The sequence below is a fragment of the Amblyomma mixtum genome, chromosome 6 (genome assembly GCF_055824585.1).
Source record: "Amblyomma mixtum isolate Tamu chromosome 6, ASM5582458v1, whole genome shotgun sequence".
Classification (NCBI taxonomy): Eukaryota; Metazoa; Arthropoda; class Arachnida; order Ixodida; family Ixodidae; genus Amblyomma; species Amblyomma mixtum.
The window spans coordinates 118,666,093-118,681,369 of record NC_143017.1 but is presented as its reverse complement, the minus strand read 5'-3'; the positions used below and the strand labels follow the sequence as shown (position 1 = coordinate 118,681,369).

The window sequence follows — 15,277 nt, the reverse complement described above, 5'->3', positions numbered from 1 at the left end:
ATTCCAAAAAACAGCCAGAGCTTGTGTTTCTGATAAAAAAGCTTTAAAGCAACGAATTTTTGCAGATATCCGAAACGAAGAAGCCATGTCGAGACGCACTCACTTTTCCGGTCTGCGTGACGACAAGAAAAGAGGACCAAAATCATTTTAGAAGTCGCGAACACTCAAGCGTAAAATGTTTTCTGAAAGACGAAGAAACTCTCTTTCAGATGATCCCAAAATCTCAATATTGAATTCTTTGGCAAAACAAAGCCTCACCCCACCTGGAGTTGACCAGTATACGAGGGGGTACCCAAAAGAAACCGGACTAAATTTTTTGGTCGGCAAAGCTTCTGTGGTACCGCGTTTTGCCACTAGGAGCGCATAGAACGAACATTCCAGAGTCAGTAAGCCGAGTGCCGTCGTTGAAGGAGGTCTGACTAGCTTAGGCAGAGTTTTAGAGTGACGACTGTTTTGTGTGAATGTCGTTTTTGCAATGGCTGATTTTCGTGAACAGCGTGCGCCGGTGAAATTCTGATTTTTGCTCGGAAAAAGTTGAATGGAAACTTCTGAAATATTACGACGTACAAGGACGATGCTATGGGGACAACTCATGTGGCCCTGAATCGAATCCTGAATCAAAGCAACAATCATGCAAATGGAAAACTTCAAATTCACCTCGCTTCAAGAAAGCTCGTCAGGTGAAACCAAACCTCAAAACAATGCTGATTTGTTTATTCGACCTGAGAGGAGTCGTCCATTGAGAATTTGTTCCGCAGGGTCAGACAGTTAGCCAGGCTTTCTGCTTGGATGTTTTGAAAAGATTGGGCAACAGTGTGCGGTGGAAGCGGCCAGATTTGTGGCGGTCGGGTGACTGGTTTTTCCATCATGGCAATGCCCCTGCTCACACAGCCATGTCTCTACGACAATTTTGGACCAAAAATGGCATAACCCCTATTGCTCAACCCTCATACTCTCCCGACCTTGCCCCGTGCTACTTTCTTTGTGTCCTAGAATGAAAAAATAGGTGAATGGAAACCGTTTCGCAGATGTTGCTGAGGTGAAGAAAAAAACGACGGAGGCACTGTGAAGCATCACAAAAGATGAATTTAAACAATGTTTTGAAAAATGGAATGAAAGATTCGACAAGCGTATCATTGCAAGTGGGGAATACTTTGAAGGACATTGAAGGTCTGTGCTTAAAATGTGAACGAATAAGTTCAAACAAAAATAAGTCCGGTTTCTTTTGGGTACCCCCTCGTAGATAGATAACAGCGTTCTAATCGCAAAAAGAACTCTTACCGAAAATTGATCTTTATACGATAGAAAAGGCCAAAATAAATAATAAATATATAAAGGTGCCGCCGTCACCGGCTGACTTCCCAAGTATACTGCGGTGCGTCGAGACAGTTTTTCCGGCGCGGACCATTTTACTGTTTGCAGCATGATTGAGCGCACGTGCGTGGTAGATTGTGCAGCGCATGCGAAGTAGATGCCTGTATAAAATCCGGCAGTCAGAACGCTGCTGGCATAGCACTGTCGAAATATGGCTGTGCTGAAAAAGGCAACGTGAAAAAGTGCACTACTGTTCATTTCGAAACGGGGGATCGCGGAGTCCTACTTGGCGAGGACGTCTCGAGTTTGAATAGAAAAGCGACAAAAACTTAGAAATCAAATTTTCCGAGCATTACATGTGTCTTTTGTTTCCGGACAAACATCAAAGTGCCCAGAAAGAGCGGTTGAATCGATAGTTTTGAAAACAACAATTCAAGTTAGCCTGCAGTGTCTCATCTGTCGGTGTGTTTCATCTGTACTTCTTTCTCTGAACAGGCTAGACTTCCTTGAAGATTCTCTAGCGCCACTAAACGCTACATTAGAATCAAAGATGATATTTAATGCTTTCTTTTTTTGTGATTCGGTTGCAACGCGAGACCACGGGTATTTTTTTTTTTTTACACCCATGGCAGCTGCAGCTTCTTTCTTGTCAGAGTACTTTTGACGTGTTGTTATTCTTATGCAACGCGTCTTCGCGTTTGTAATGTTATCAGCTTACTTACTTAGTTTAATGTCGTTGATGCGGCAGTGTTGGATCAAGGGACTTTAGTAAACTTATTTCATCCTCATGAAGGCAAAACTAAAACTGCTTGCATCAAATTGACTGGCGACATTTTTTTCCCCGCGGTAATTTCCCTCATGTTGAAGAGCATGCGAGCGTAAATTATGTTTACAGAGTCATAACCTTTGGCACAGTCCTGTGTCGTGGCTCATCAAAGCATGTGACGTCACACACAACGTGCGCACGGTAGGTTGCGGAGCGTAGGACAACGCAGCACGCCAAAAATTTTTAGACGTCCCAGGAAGGCAAAGCTAATTAAAGTTCTGTGTGTCCTCTGGATTAGCTGCCTCTAAGATTTAGTTTCTCTTTTTTTGCGCATACAACCACTGCATGCAAATTTTGCGCGTGCGAAGACAAAGGCGGATGTTTCATCCGGGCCGCAGATTCTTCTTCCTGAGATGTTTTTTTCCAGCAGGCATCACCAGGTTTCTGGGAATGAACTTCTACTGCAGAACCTACAATCGCCAGCGATATGGCTGAAGAGGTGCTTCAGGAATCTATTCGGGTTTTTTTCGCAGATTTCGTTTCGTGGCGACAACCAACCCTCAGAGCAATGCCTTCCCAGTACGGACTTGACAGCGTGCCGCGGTGATATCAGCGGATCCAAAACGTTTTCACATTCAGCGTGGGTGTGAACACGTTAGCACAGATGTGAGAGTGCTTTACTGCTTGGTCAACTACTGCCCGCCAGCCGCGGCTTTTTTTTTTGCAGAATTCAGATTTCTCTGCAAAAACCTAACTTGACCAGATTCCCTGAACTTTCGCTTGTGTAAGCATCGGCAAATGTTTCCCCGTGAAAACACTAGAAACAGACACCTATTGAAACGATTTCTCGTTTATCGAAGCTTTGGCCTGCTACCAAAACCACATTTCTTTCAAAGGCGACCTTTTGCAAAAAAAAAAAAAAAAAATATCTCAGAGGAAAGCATCTCAGGACGTTGATGCAACTTTTTAGTGCGTAGGCGCGAATTTAACATGTAATATATAAAAATACTGCGTGCAATTTCCGTCGGTGCTGTACTTGCATGCACGGGTAGCAATAGTACTGAGGAATCTTAGAACTTAGTGTGAGAGAAGCGCAAGAAGCAGGCTGGGATTACCACGTGTATCTTGTAGCGAAGGCGAATTCCCGGAGGACGTGAATGTCAGTGGTAGAAAGCTAAACACAATAAAAAAGCAATGGTAGGTTCGACGCCTGGATACGTGAAACCGTATACGTATCAATAAGCTAAAAGGGTTGTGTTGAGGTTGTGCAATTCTCGTCTCCCACGCTGGCGGCGTATCGGCAGGGCGAAAGGTTGCAAATCTGTTTGCCAAGCATTCCGAAAAGGAGTGAGCTTACTATTACGCAGAGTACAAAGTCTCACTTGTTACAGCAACGGCTTCGTAATCTACCCATTGCTTTTTTCGCCAACAAAGTTATTCGAGATTTCGTTTTGTGGTCAAATTCCCAAATATTTCTCGGACACTGTTTAATGGGTTTGACAGAAGCATTGTTGATAACCAAAGGCGCATACTTATGGTATTGCTAGTGAGGCTGCTGGTAATGAGCATAAGTGGTTTTTGCTTTATTTATACATGCTAACGATACACGCCAAATTTCCACAAAGAGATTATATCCAAACAACTCTCTAAGCAAGAATACCTTTTGATGTTCGAATTTCGTCAATGGACGGCGTTCGTTGACTTTTGAAAACACTGTCTTAATAGCGAAAATTTGGTTAGCTACAGTGGTGTCTGTCACCTTTCTCGAGGCAATCGCAATTACCAGAAATTCTAGTCAATTGCCTTCTGCACTTTTGTTATTCAGTTCTCTAGCTATTGTTTTCCATTCGCATGACCGACTTTCTTAGGGTTTTCACGCTCCCTGAGGTTGTGAAAACTTCTTCAGGCCTTCCATGCACGCGTTGTCAGATGTAATGTCGCAGATGTATTTTTTTTTTCTTTTTAGCACATTTGCCGGCTCAGTGAAAGTGCCACTTGAGTCACGAAGGGACATAAGTCAGTCGTCACTGGCTACGGGGAGACGGTGGTATGGATACAGAGCGGACATTTCATTCAATTTTGTTTCACACGTATTCTCTGAGCCGACTCGCAGATTCCGGCGAAAACGAGAGCTGGTCGTCGCTTGTTCCAATGACGACGCGCGAAAAGAATGCACATTAAGCTGAATTTGAATAGAATTGTCATAGTTTCATGGCCTGCAGTTACTTTCCCGTAACGCCCTCGTATCAGTCGCCTCGCGCTCACAGTCAGAAGCCGCAATCGAAACGCCAAGGAAGATAAGCTGTGATCGATATTCGAACGTTTCTCTTCGGGCGTGTTCCTTGATTCGCGTGACGTGTATTGTGCTCGTGTAACGCGTCCGTTTTAGGGCATACGCTTGTTCTGTACACGTTTAGACGCAGCAAACGGCATTCACCACGGATTCGCTCAAGGTCAGTTTCGCCATTGTGCCGCTGCGCGCCAGTTTTCGATTATAGGTAGAGCAAAAAAAGATTTTAGTCGCGAACTGCCTCGCGCGCATTGTCTCAAGCACTTTTTTTTTGTCCCGGGTTTGAATGCCTTCCCTATTCTTCTCTAGAAGACGTTGTGAGTAAAAGCGAGGGTGGGTCGCGGCTCTGAACTCTGTATTATGGTTTATTGTTGCATGCCGCGTCACGTGCTGGGTTCTTTGTCTCGGCCCAGCCTCCCTGGACTCGTATTTGTACCAGGTGTTTCAGGGAAGCCCGCCACTTACTTTTAAAACCAGGATTTCGGAGATAGAGAAAGCTTTTTTTAGCGTCATAGTAATGCCAGTGTTGGTGGACGTCAAAAAACATGCGAATCATGTTAGCTAGCAAAGTGATTAACTGTTACCAATATGTACGTGATTGCCATATCAACCTTTTAGTGCTGAATGTTCCGAGTAGAAAGTTGCGGAAATCGACTCGTTATTTTGTACCGCGGATTTTAACGAGGTGTGGAAGTTCAAAACCCTGCGCGTATGTGCCCGAAATCGTTAATGAAGTGCCTGATGAATTTCGGAAGTGACCTCTTTGCACAACCTGAAGATACACTTGAAAGCTCTATGTTGATCTTTTTGTTTATCACGAAGATGCACTTGATTCTGTTTTTATATGTTTCCTTTTTCCGTAGCCTTTAACTTGGTGCTCGATTCGCCAATTCTGTATTCATTTAGCTTTAGTTGCACTTTGTAGCGACTAGTGTTTTCCATTGTTTCCCTGCCAATTTGTCGCTTTGCTTTGACTCCGGCAAGCCTCTTGTTGGCTTTGACGGGCCTGATCCTCATTTGCACTGTATACAAAGCTGCAATAAAGATTATTATTATTATTATTATTATTATTATTATTATTATTATTATTATTATTATTATTATTATTATTATTATTATTATTATTATTATTATTATTATTACTACTACTACTACTTTGATAGCGACCTCTCATGGCATAGTCACATGGCTTACGTTTGTGGCAGATTGCGTAGAACGGCATGGTTACTGTTTACAGTTAAATCTTTCCTTCCTTTATCGGTAAAAAAGACAATCATGCATGCACTTGCATACAGTGTTATAAAATATGGCATCACAGTGTTTGCGCACTCTTCGCACTCTTCGCAAAGAGTCAGGGCTTGCCTAAAGTTGCCTCAGAGCTGCAGTCAGCGAACTTCTAGCAAACATTTCTGCTCAAAGTTGTCAACTTGTCGAAAAACTGTCAAAGGTAAAAAAAAAAAAAAAACTGAGAACCCTATGAAAAGCCTATATCTCCATTCAGTGACTATACAGACTCGGAAGTGCGTTTTTGTGGGGGTGAAATCATTCGTCCTGGAACAAGTCCACTACACCCTCACCAACTTTACTTATTACTTGCTCAACCGTGCCCCGTTATAGTTCTACAGAAGTACATAACATGCTGTCAGACCGTAGACAGTACACTATTTACCTACTCTTCGTGGTATACTTAATGTGCAGTTTCTTCTATTTTGAACCGTTCTTAGACGTTTTGATTATCTTTATTGACTTAAAGACGCTGCTGCCTTCTTTGAACGGTTTCCATTCGAGGAGTTAAAAATCAGTACACCGAAAATGAAAGGGCCTGCCTGAAGCCGCGCACGAAACGAGAAAATTTTGTGGCACCGATCACTTAATTCATGGACCACGGCTTCATTTCAATAGTCCATGAAAGGGCAATGCTCGGAACGGTTGTGCTAATGCAAGCTATATTAAACGCCAAAGGACAAACAGTTTTGATATCGTAGGCTGCGGGATGGTGAAAGGCTAAAGCAGTAGCGCAGAGCAATACTCTGTAAAGGTTTCCAAGTATGAGAGGTTTTTTTTGGCGGTGAAAGAATGTAGAAAAATCTCCTAAAAGGAAGTAACTATATGGACGCGCTGAAATTAAAGGGTAAGGGGAAGAGGAGGGCTCGGTTTCCCTTGACTCTCCCCCTTACCACGCCAACTTCCTAGCGCCGCGACCTTTCCTCCCCTGACTCTACTTTCTACTGTACTCCTCGGTATGCAGCGTGGGAAACTAGCGTGTCAGCATAATACCGCTCGTCCTCACGTAATCCAGGGCTTAGCGCATCGAACGGCGTGCAGAAGAGAACGATGGCGAAACACGACAGAAAATGCCTCGGCTGTGCTTCATATGTAGGAAGCGAGGCCTGGCAGACACGCGCTCTCTGCAGCTCTAATATTCATTCTCTTCAAAACCTTTCTTTACACTTTCTTTACTCTTCTTCATTCTTTTTTTTTTATTACTGCTTCTTTCATCGCATAGCTTGATCGCTAAGCAAACCGCCTCAGGGCGGTTTTTCTTCACTTCCTTGTATACGTATTTCCCAACTGCAACCGGGCCCGCACTTCAACAGAAAAAAAAAGAAATGAGGGGAGCTTTGACGCACCTACTAACGTAAGCCATCAATTATTGAGCCAGATGAGGCGGTTAGCCGAACAGAACCAGGAAGAAGCAAGCTTCGGTAACGAAGTCCACGAATGAAGTTTCGTTGGCCTCTAAATGCCGTAACAGCACGCGTCTTTTTTTTTTTTTACGTATGTACAGTCGTGTACAAAAGCTTACGGCACGCGAGTTCGTGGAAGAGGTGTTTATTTCCGCGTTCAGCCAGCCAGCTGGTATTTGTTCCAGCTTATAGCACATGCATTTTACTTCTTGCTTACAGGCTTCTAAGTGTATTGGTTTGCCTGGCCGAGCGGAAATATACATTTTTCTCCGTTAACCCGCATCCCCGAAACTTTTTCGTGGTGGCTTTTTCCCGGGCAAATATATATATATATATATATATATATATATATATATATATATCACATAAATCCTCTCTGGAGCCGTCAGGGTTTATAAGCATGCTGAAAATTAAAAAAAAAAAGTGGTATTGCAATTTTATGGTAGTCTGCATTTAGAGAGAGAAAGTGGTGTGGTGAGGAAAGGAAAATTGACTGGCGCACGTGACTTCACTGAGCTAAGTGGTATCACCGCAACTGCGCCAGGCTGGTGGGGTAGGGAAGATGGGGATAAAAGAAGAGAAAGGGCAAGCGAAGATTAGGGAGACAGAGAATTGCGGCGCGTGGATGACCGGGGAGAAGAAGTTAGGGGAAAGAGAGAGAGAGAGAGAGAAGGGATTAGGGGATGATGGATTTAAAGAGTAGAAAAGTGGAAGATGGGGAAATAGGAAGAAGGCAGAGGAGGGGGGGAAGGGGGGATGGCAGCGGTTCTGTGCCACGAATACGATATATTGCAAGCTAAACTGTTTTCGGAACTTCCTAGAAAGGAAGCTTTGAAAGGGAAAAAAAATATTCCTGCGAAGTGAGCTCAACGGTTGCCACGATTTTCCAGAGTCGCCCCATATTACCTCTGCTCAGTTTGCTGGGGAAATTGAATTCTCTGGATTAGACGTGTTTTGTATTAGATTAGCATCGCTCGCTTTCTGTCATTTTCCCTGCGTTACCATTTTACTTACTCTTTACTTTCATAATGGTTATGTTACTTTCTTTCTCAACGGGGGAAAAAATAACTTGTTCCATTTGAACGGCTCCTTTCGTTCGTGATAAACTCGCGTTTCCCGCAGAGCTTACTACGTGTGGTTGGTTCAGCGCCTTCGCTTTTGAATTATTAAAGGAAACCTAATCACTGCGTGAACGCAGAGCGCAGGAAGAACGAAGGGGGGGGGGGGAGGGTCGTAATAAAATGGGGCTTTGAGTCTCCTCTGAATTACTAACACTTTAACACCCAATAATGAAAAAGTCTTGCCTGAATAATCGATAACCCTGAAGAAGACAAGCGCACGACGCGAAGATAGGTCGTACTTTTTTTTTTCCTTAGAGGGGGTGGGGGGGGTGGGCTTAAGCATGACGAAAAAACAAATTAGAAAAGAAAGGCGTATCGTCCGTGTCTTCCCCCTTTTTATCTGTCTCGCCGTAACTCATTGCTCAATTCGCAAGCGGGGCGTCTTCTTACACATCGTCGCGGCACCGCCGGCATATCATAGTCCAGCTCCTCCTGTGGGACAAGTTCTGTCACTTCAGCGGGTGTGAATTTATTTGTAAATCGAGAAATAAGTTTCGAGCAGGCTAGCCTAAGAAAAAGAGAAGTTACGTGCTGTCTATGGAAAGACAAAAATGAAAGTGGCATAAGTATCTGTTGTGATAAGAGCAGCAACTCGGCTGAGTGTGCAAGTCGGACTCTGTAACGCGAGCCAACGGAGGCATTTGAGTTATATAATAAAGCGTCAGACTGTAAACTCTGCGCGGATGGTACTTGAAACGACGCGCCTGCCATGGGAAAACAATGCAGCTGCTTGTCAGCTGAGAAGAGTGTAGAATATTCAGGTCCCTAACTCCCGTCAGAAAGTCTACTATTCCATTACAGTGACTTACGGAACGTTGCTTTCTAATTTGCACTCTGTATGTCAGGTCACAAGGCTTATTTTATTTTTTTTTATTTGGGCCGCCCACCTAGCTGCTGTCTTGTCGTTGCAGTTTTTGGGCATGTTTTTAAGGCTTGTCTACAACAAAGTTCTGAACGCTTGTACGAAACAATGGCGCGAGAGTCATATTCGACTCGCTTAAGAGTCCTGTTTCGCCGATATTCGCTCTGAAGCATTCCGTTCATTCTGGCATGAATCAACATGTTACGCCAAAGCTGAAAAGCAGACTTGCGTTTTTCACACATTTTACGCGTTACTACCCACGCACGGCAAACTTCCCTTTTTAAAGCACTTGTTGCAGTCTGTTCAATACTTCTCGCTGTCACTAAAGTAAACACATGTGGACGTGGCGCCGGTTAATTTTAATGATATCAAGTGACTGGCTCTAAGGAGGGGAAGGCAGCGCTTTCTTCTGCAGAAGTGTGATGCATGCCCTTTAACTGCGCCATAATGACGTCCAGGCAGCGCCGATTGCGCCATCTGGCGACGAACGAGCCTGAATAAACAGCCCCTGTCGACGCTCATCCGTCCTTATAACGAGGCTGATTGCGTGACGGGCTTACCAGGCCGTCATTTGCGGCCGCGTCGTTCCCTGCGCTTGACGAAGAAAATCGCTAGGATCGTGAAGGCTGTAATTAAGTCCGTCCGGAAAACTAAGCTCGGATTCGCTTCGCCTTCTCCGCTGGATGGATCAGGCGGCTTACGAGCCAAAGTCCCGAAGCCCGTGGTCCTGGCCCACACGCGCTCAGCGTGGGAGCCCAGACCGGGTGTGCGTGACGCCTTGAGCGGCATCTCGTGTTGCTTGTTATTCCTTGTGCATGACTGCTGCAGCGGCGTACTGTGCAGAACGGCGATCGACAAGCGCATGCAATCGCACATGGTCTGCTTTCGTTGGTGGATCTGTCATAAGGAAACCTTGAAAGGGGAGTGTTTAGCACAGGTGTGCCTTTAACGGCTGCGTTGAAGAATTAAAATCTTCGTGATGCCCTTAGAATACTAGGTGCGTACCTATGTGCGTTATTACAGCAACGCAAGCAAATATTTGGCGCGAACATGGTCTCGATGTTCACCAGTAACCTATTCTCTAGAACCGCTCTTTCGTTCTCTGAACCCGTAAACCTATGGTCGAGCCTAACTTCAGGGCTAGACGAATTGTTTTTTTCCTTTTTTTTTGCTGCGCATCTTAGGTTAAATAACCTTGCGGAAACTAACCCGCATGGTGAGCATCTGGGGGGAGACGCGTGCTTAAGCTACTTCCGCAAGGGCCACGCTCCTCGAACAAATGGTGCAGTGAGGTTGGACACGTTCTTTCTCTTGACTGGACCGACGCGCTGCGCGACACCGTGGAAACATATGAACGAAAGAGCCTACGCCCTTGCGACTGCCGGTTATTTATTAACAGTCAGCTCATCATACGGTATCATATAAGCGCCTACCTTGCGCTTTGCTCCGAAGCCTGGAAAGGGTGGCGTTGCCACGTGACACCGTTGCTGGCTCATAGTAACAAAGGAAACAACGCGTGTGCCCAAAACAGTTTCCTAACTACCCCGACGCCACTGGTCGTATGAGATCTCCATTGCTAAGCAAGCGTTGACAGTGGCCTGAAAAGTGCTCTCTCAAAGCATAAGTAGTCAAATGACCATGACCTTGCATCTATGTTTGAAGCCTTCCTTCACGACGTATCTTGTGACCGAGTTCGCGCTCATCAAAGCGCTGGTAGTTGCTTCCGGAGGAGAGCGAATGGGCAGCACAGCCAGTTTGATACTGAGCTGGTACGCCAATCGGGCAGACAAGCGACGGATTCGAAATAGCGCAGCCAAGTTGCCATGGGCGAGGCAGCGCGCCTACGGCAACGATTGTCAGAGCTGCGCAATACACGGCAGGCCCGGGTCCCTCTGTGGACACGATCCCGAAACGCGAGGGCGAGACGAGGGAGACCCGCCGCTGGGACCAATAACGGGAGCATAACGGGAGGAAATGTACCGCGCGTACAGTACCGTTTACTCGCCTCGGAGGAAACGCGAGCCGAGGAGACGGAGTGTGCTTACTGCCTGCCGCGCAGGAGCCGATGTGATCCGCTTTATTTCCGCCAGCCTCACTGTTGTGAGAGGAAACCGTTCTGTGTTTTCTGTGCGTGCGTAAGTCTATTGCAACTATGTGAGCATGTACTTCTGTGTTCTCTGCGCGCCTACTTTCATTATCAGGCAGCGCAGTTATCGCATGCTTGTCGAAATGTTTGTACGAGTATTTCGCAAGAATCACGCAGCGTTTTGTGTTACATTATGGAGCCTATATCGGCTAGCACAGAATAAATGAAGGTGAAAGAGTGGCGCTCCTACTGGAAAAAAACAAATATGAAACGCGAGAATAAAGGATGCTAGGAATAGTGAAGAAACCATGAAGGAAATCGCGCGAATTTGGTTTGGTTTGGTTTGGTTTATTCGGTTTAACGTCCCAAAGCAACTTAGGCTATGAGAGACGCCGTAGTGAAGGGCTCCGGAAATTTCGACCACCTGGGGTTCTTTAACGTGCACTGACATCGCACAGCACACGGGCCTCTAGAATTTCGCCTTCAAGAAATTCAGCCGCCGCGGCCGGGATCGAACCCGCGTCTTTCGGGTCAGCAGCCGAGCGCCGTAACCACTGAGCCACCGCGGCGGGGTAAATCGCGCGAATTTGTGGGTTTCCGAAAAATTTCCGTGTTTGGCCCTCTGGCCCAGAGGTGAATGAAGAAGTGAATAAAATGAAGACGATCGGGAAAATAACGTGAGATAAATATAGCATGAAATGTGAAAACATAAGCGCTATTTCTCCCATCAAAACTTAATTTACAGAAATTAAATAGTAGTTCAAGCAAATTGTATGGTTACCGCTCAAGCGTGCACATGAAGGGCTGTTCGTTCGTAGTAATTTTTTATTCATACTTTCCTCTTTTTTGTTATTTGTCGGTCTCGCATTTGATACCAGAGCCTACGAATGACTTTGTTGGATACTGTCAGCACTTACCTTACAGTTTGTTAGACCTCTGGTAGGGGTGCGATAAAACGATTTGCGAAAAAATCGTTACAAATACGGTCGCAGAAATACAAATAAAAAAACATTGCTTTCAGGGGTGTGATTGCTGCGTTCCCGGTTCTTTCAACGCGCAAACAAGTATAGAAAATGAACACAGTAAACACAGTAGAGGAGGAGGAAAATATTCCCGAATTGTTGCGCATCAAAAGACAAGTAAGAGATGGAGGCACATAAATGGACACACAGTTGATGCACCACAACTCAGAAACATGAACCAACAAGCCCAAGGGTCGAAGTTACTGAGAAAAATATGTGGGCTGTGCTTTGAACTATCCATGAAAATCAGGGTTCGAATACAATACTTGTTCCGTTGAGGATATTTAGTCAGAGGTGCCTGAAAACAAGCCGCCACAACCTGGCGTACCAAACCGGCGTGCACTCCAAAGCGATCCACGACTGCGAGATGCAGCTAGAAAGCGTCGACTCGGCGCAACTTTCCTTTTGACTTGTGTACACTAGCTGAGGCTTCTCGCGACCCCGCGTTGTTGTGGCGGCTAGCGAGGCCGTCTGCGGTCGGCCGGGCGGCGGCGTAAATCATGCATATTCGTTATCTGCCATGTGACGAGGTGGCTGCGTCTCGCGACCAGCAATTACGCCGAATGAGCGGCTGTCTCAGGACTTGCATCACACCCAGACGTCTTTGTGCCCTTTTCCGCGACGCGACATGTTGATGCCTAATTTAGGGAGGCGAGGAAAAATTTTCTATCACGCGAAAAAGCTCAGCCTCGCCGATGGATATGCGCGTCGTCATGTAATACCTCCCAGTGTTAATATTCTGTGCTGCATACACACACGCACCCGTTCTCGTATTGCTCCGGTGCCTTCCGTGGCTGAGGGTTATGAATGACGTTATGAAAGGGTTATTAGCGTTGAACTTGTCTGACCTTCTGGGAGAGGGAAGGGCGCGCGCGGGGGGCTGAATTTCTCATAAGCGGAGGTGTTGCGCACTCTGTTGGCTCGAGGTATTGACTGTGCGGATGGCAAATAAATGAGAGGAAACGAAAGCCATTCCTATAATTGGTGGTCGAATGGGGAGTGCAGCGCAGGATTAGAAGTTCAAGGCCACTTTTTTTGTTTGCCTCGCAGTTATTTCATAGCAGACGACCAAAACAGTGCAAGTAACAATGGTTCGCTTTTATCCACCCGGAAAATTGCGCCGACGAAGCAAAAAAAAAAAGGCAAAGAGATCCATTCTTTCATTCTTCCGGAACGAAGGCCGAAATGGCGGAGAATTTACGCGTTCTTATAAACGCCCTGAGCCCCTCGACACGTTTGGGCTATGCTCGTCGTGTAGACGTATACACATGGCTGAATGGAGCCCTGATCTCCACCCCGAAGCCAGCTCGCATATATAAACACGAGCATGGGTGAGGCGTAGTTCGAAATTCTCGTCAGCGCTGTCGTGTTTGTCTGAAAACGGTGCGGCGTATCAAAGTAAAAAAGGAGTTAGAAGCTACTCACGTGAAGTGACAAAGGAACCACGCAGGAGCGCAGCGAATCCGACTGCGTGAAAGCCGTATCGTTGTTTTTTAAACTTTGTTTAGGATTACTTACCGAGTTCAATTGATCAGTGACCTAGTTTTTGTTGTTATGATGCGCCCCGACCAGACGGGCTTCTGTGATTTTGTAAACAGCGTGGAGAACAGATTCGGCAGAGTGAACTTTCTCGTTTAAAGAGCACAGCAACAGTTCAAACGTTTACGTTTCAGAACGTCAAATACTAGATCCATTTCCTTTACTTTGTTCCCTTTTATTGAGGTTGAGTGTTTCGAAAACGTCATGAAGCGTTTGCCCTGGAAAGGGCGACTTTTATATTCTTGCTCAGCGCCGGTTGAGATCCGTGCTGGGCAGCTGACACAAGGAAAGCCGTATGTCAGGTTAGGCTTTGCCTGTGGCAGAAATCCTCTCTTTCTGTCTGCCCGGTTCAGCATCAGCGATGTTCGCAACAGGAACAATAAAATAGAATGCATGGCGAACGATGGCCGAAACTGTAGCGCGGTCGATGGGGGAACTCGGGCGGAAAACATGGCACGTGTATAAGCGCTCCCGTAGTGACCTGTCAAGCGCTCCTGGCTCTGGGGGACGTCACGAGTGGTTCTCTCAGCGACGTGTCTGTAGTGTTTGCTTTCACATTCACGGGTCCATTGCGAGGGGAAAAGGCGGGCTAACTCAGACGTCATCTATGCACTTCTCCTCCGTCTTCTTGCTTGCGCTGTTGTTGAGGCGCCTCGGTTTTGCTCTGTTGTCGGTGCCTCCTTTTTCACACGCCTCCTCCGACGCAAAGCTCGCGCTGCTTTTCTGTCAGCGCGGGCGATTCGGCCTATACGTCTTGCGTACGTGCAGCAGCTGCAAAGGGCGCAGCTGGATGTGGAAGAAACAGTTCCTACGTCCATCTCTTGGTGCGTGCGCATTGCGGTATTTGCGCGTTTCTTCTCGGCACCTTTGCAGTGGAACAAACGCGAAAAGCCCGTCTGTCTTCGTGGTTCTTCTGCTTGTTCGCGCATGCGCCGCTTGCTTCTTTATACTCGGATATACCCGAGTTTGTGAGCTTGCTGTGCGCTGATATTTCTGTGAAAGATTGACTTACGCTACTTCTATATACTTTTCTCGTGGTTTCGGTAACGTTAGTTTCGATGACAATCGAGTTCAGAAGAAAAAGCGGTGCGAAAAAAAAAAACAGACGTATCATGTGTTACAGAGTAATGCATAAACAAGAACAGATAATTACCGCTGGGTGTTCAGTTGCAGTCATTTTATATAGTTCGAAACACATTACCTGTACGCGTTCGGTGTCATATATCGAAAAGCGGTTATAATAGGTGGATATTAGGGACAGCGTTTAGGCTCGTCTACGACGAAAGGGATGTCGATTCGTCTGGCGCATTGTCCTCGTTTTACGACTGCAAAAGCGCCTGCCGCCTGCGATAACTTTTACAGATGTGTATCAGGGTGCTGAGGTCGGCTTCGTCTCTATTGTAGTTAAGTGCTCATCCTTCTTGTGCGATGTATGCGCGTGATAGCTTGTGAATTCAAGTCTGTTGGGTCAGCGAGAGAACGGCCTCCACGACCTCCTCTAGCTTATCTACATCGTCATCTTATACCACATGGCAAGTCCTCGAAAAAAATTTAAAAAATCTGTGCTGGTCGTAATGGTTTGATTTTTTA

At 46.0% G+C, this 15,277-nt stretch overlaps 1 protein-coding gene across 3 annotated transcripts in view; it reads left to right on the top strand.

Annotated features, from left to right (window-relative positions):
- The window catches only part of LOC149340186 (uncharacterized), a 110,211-nt gene that overhangs the window by 25,663 nt on the left and 69,271 nt on the right, over positions 1–15,277 (top strand). The window lies entirely within an intron of this gene.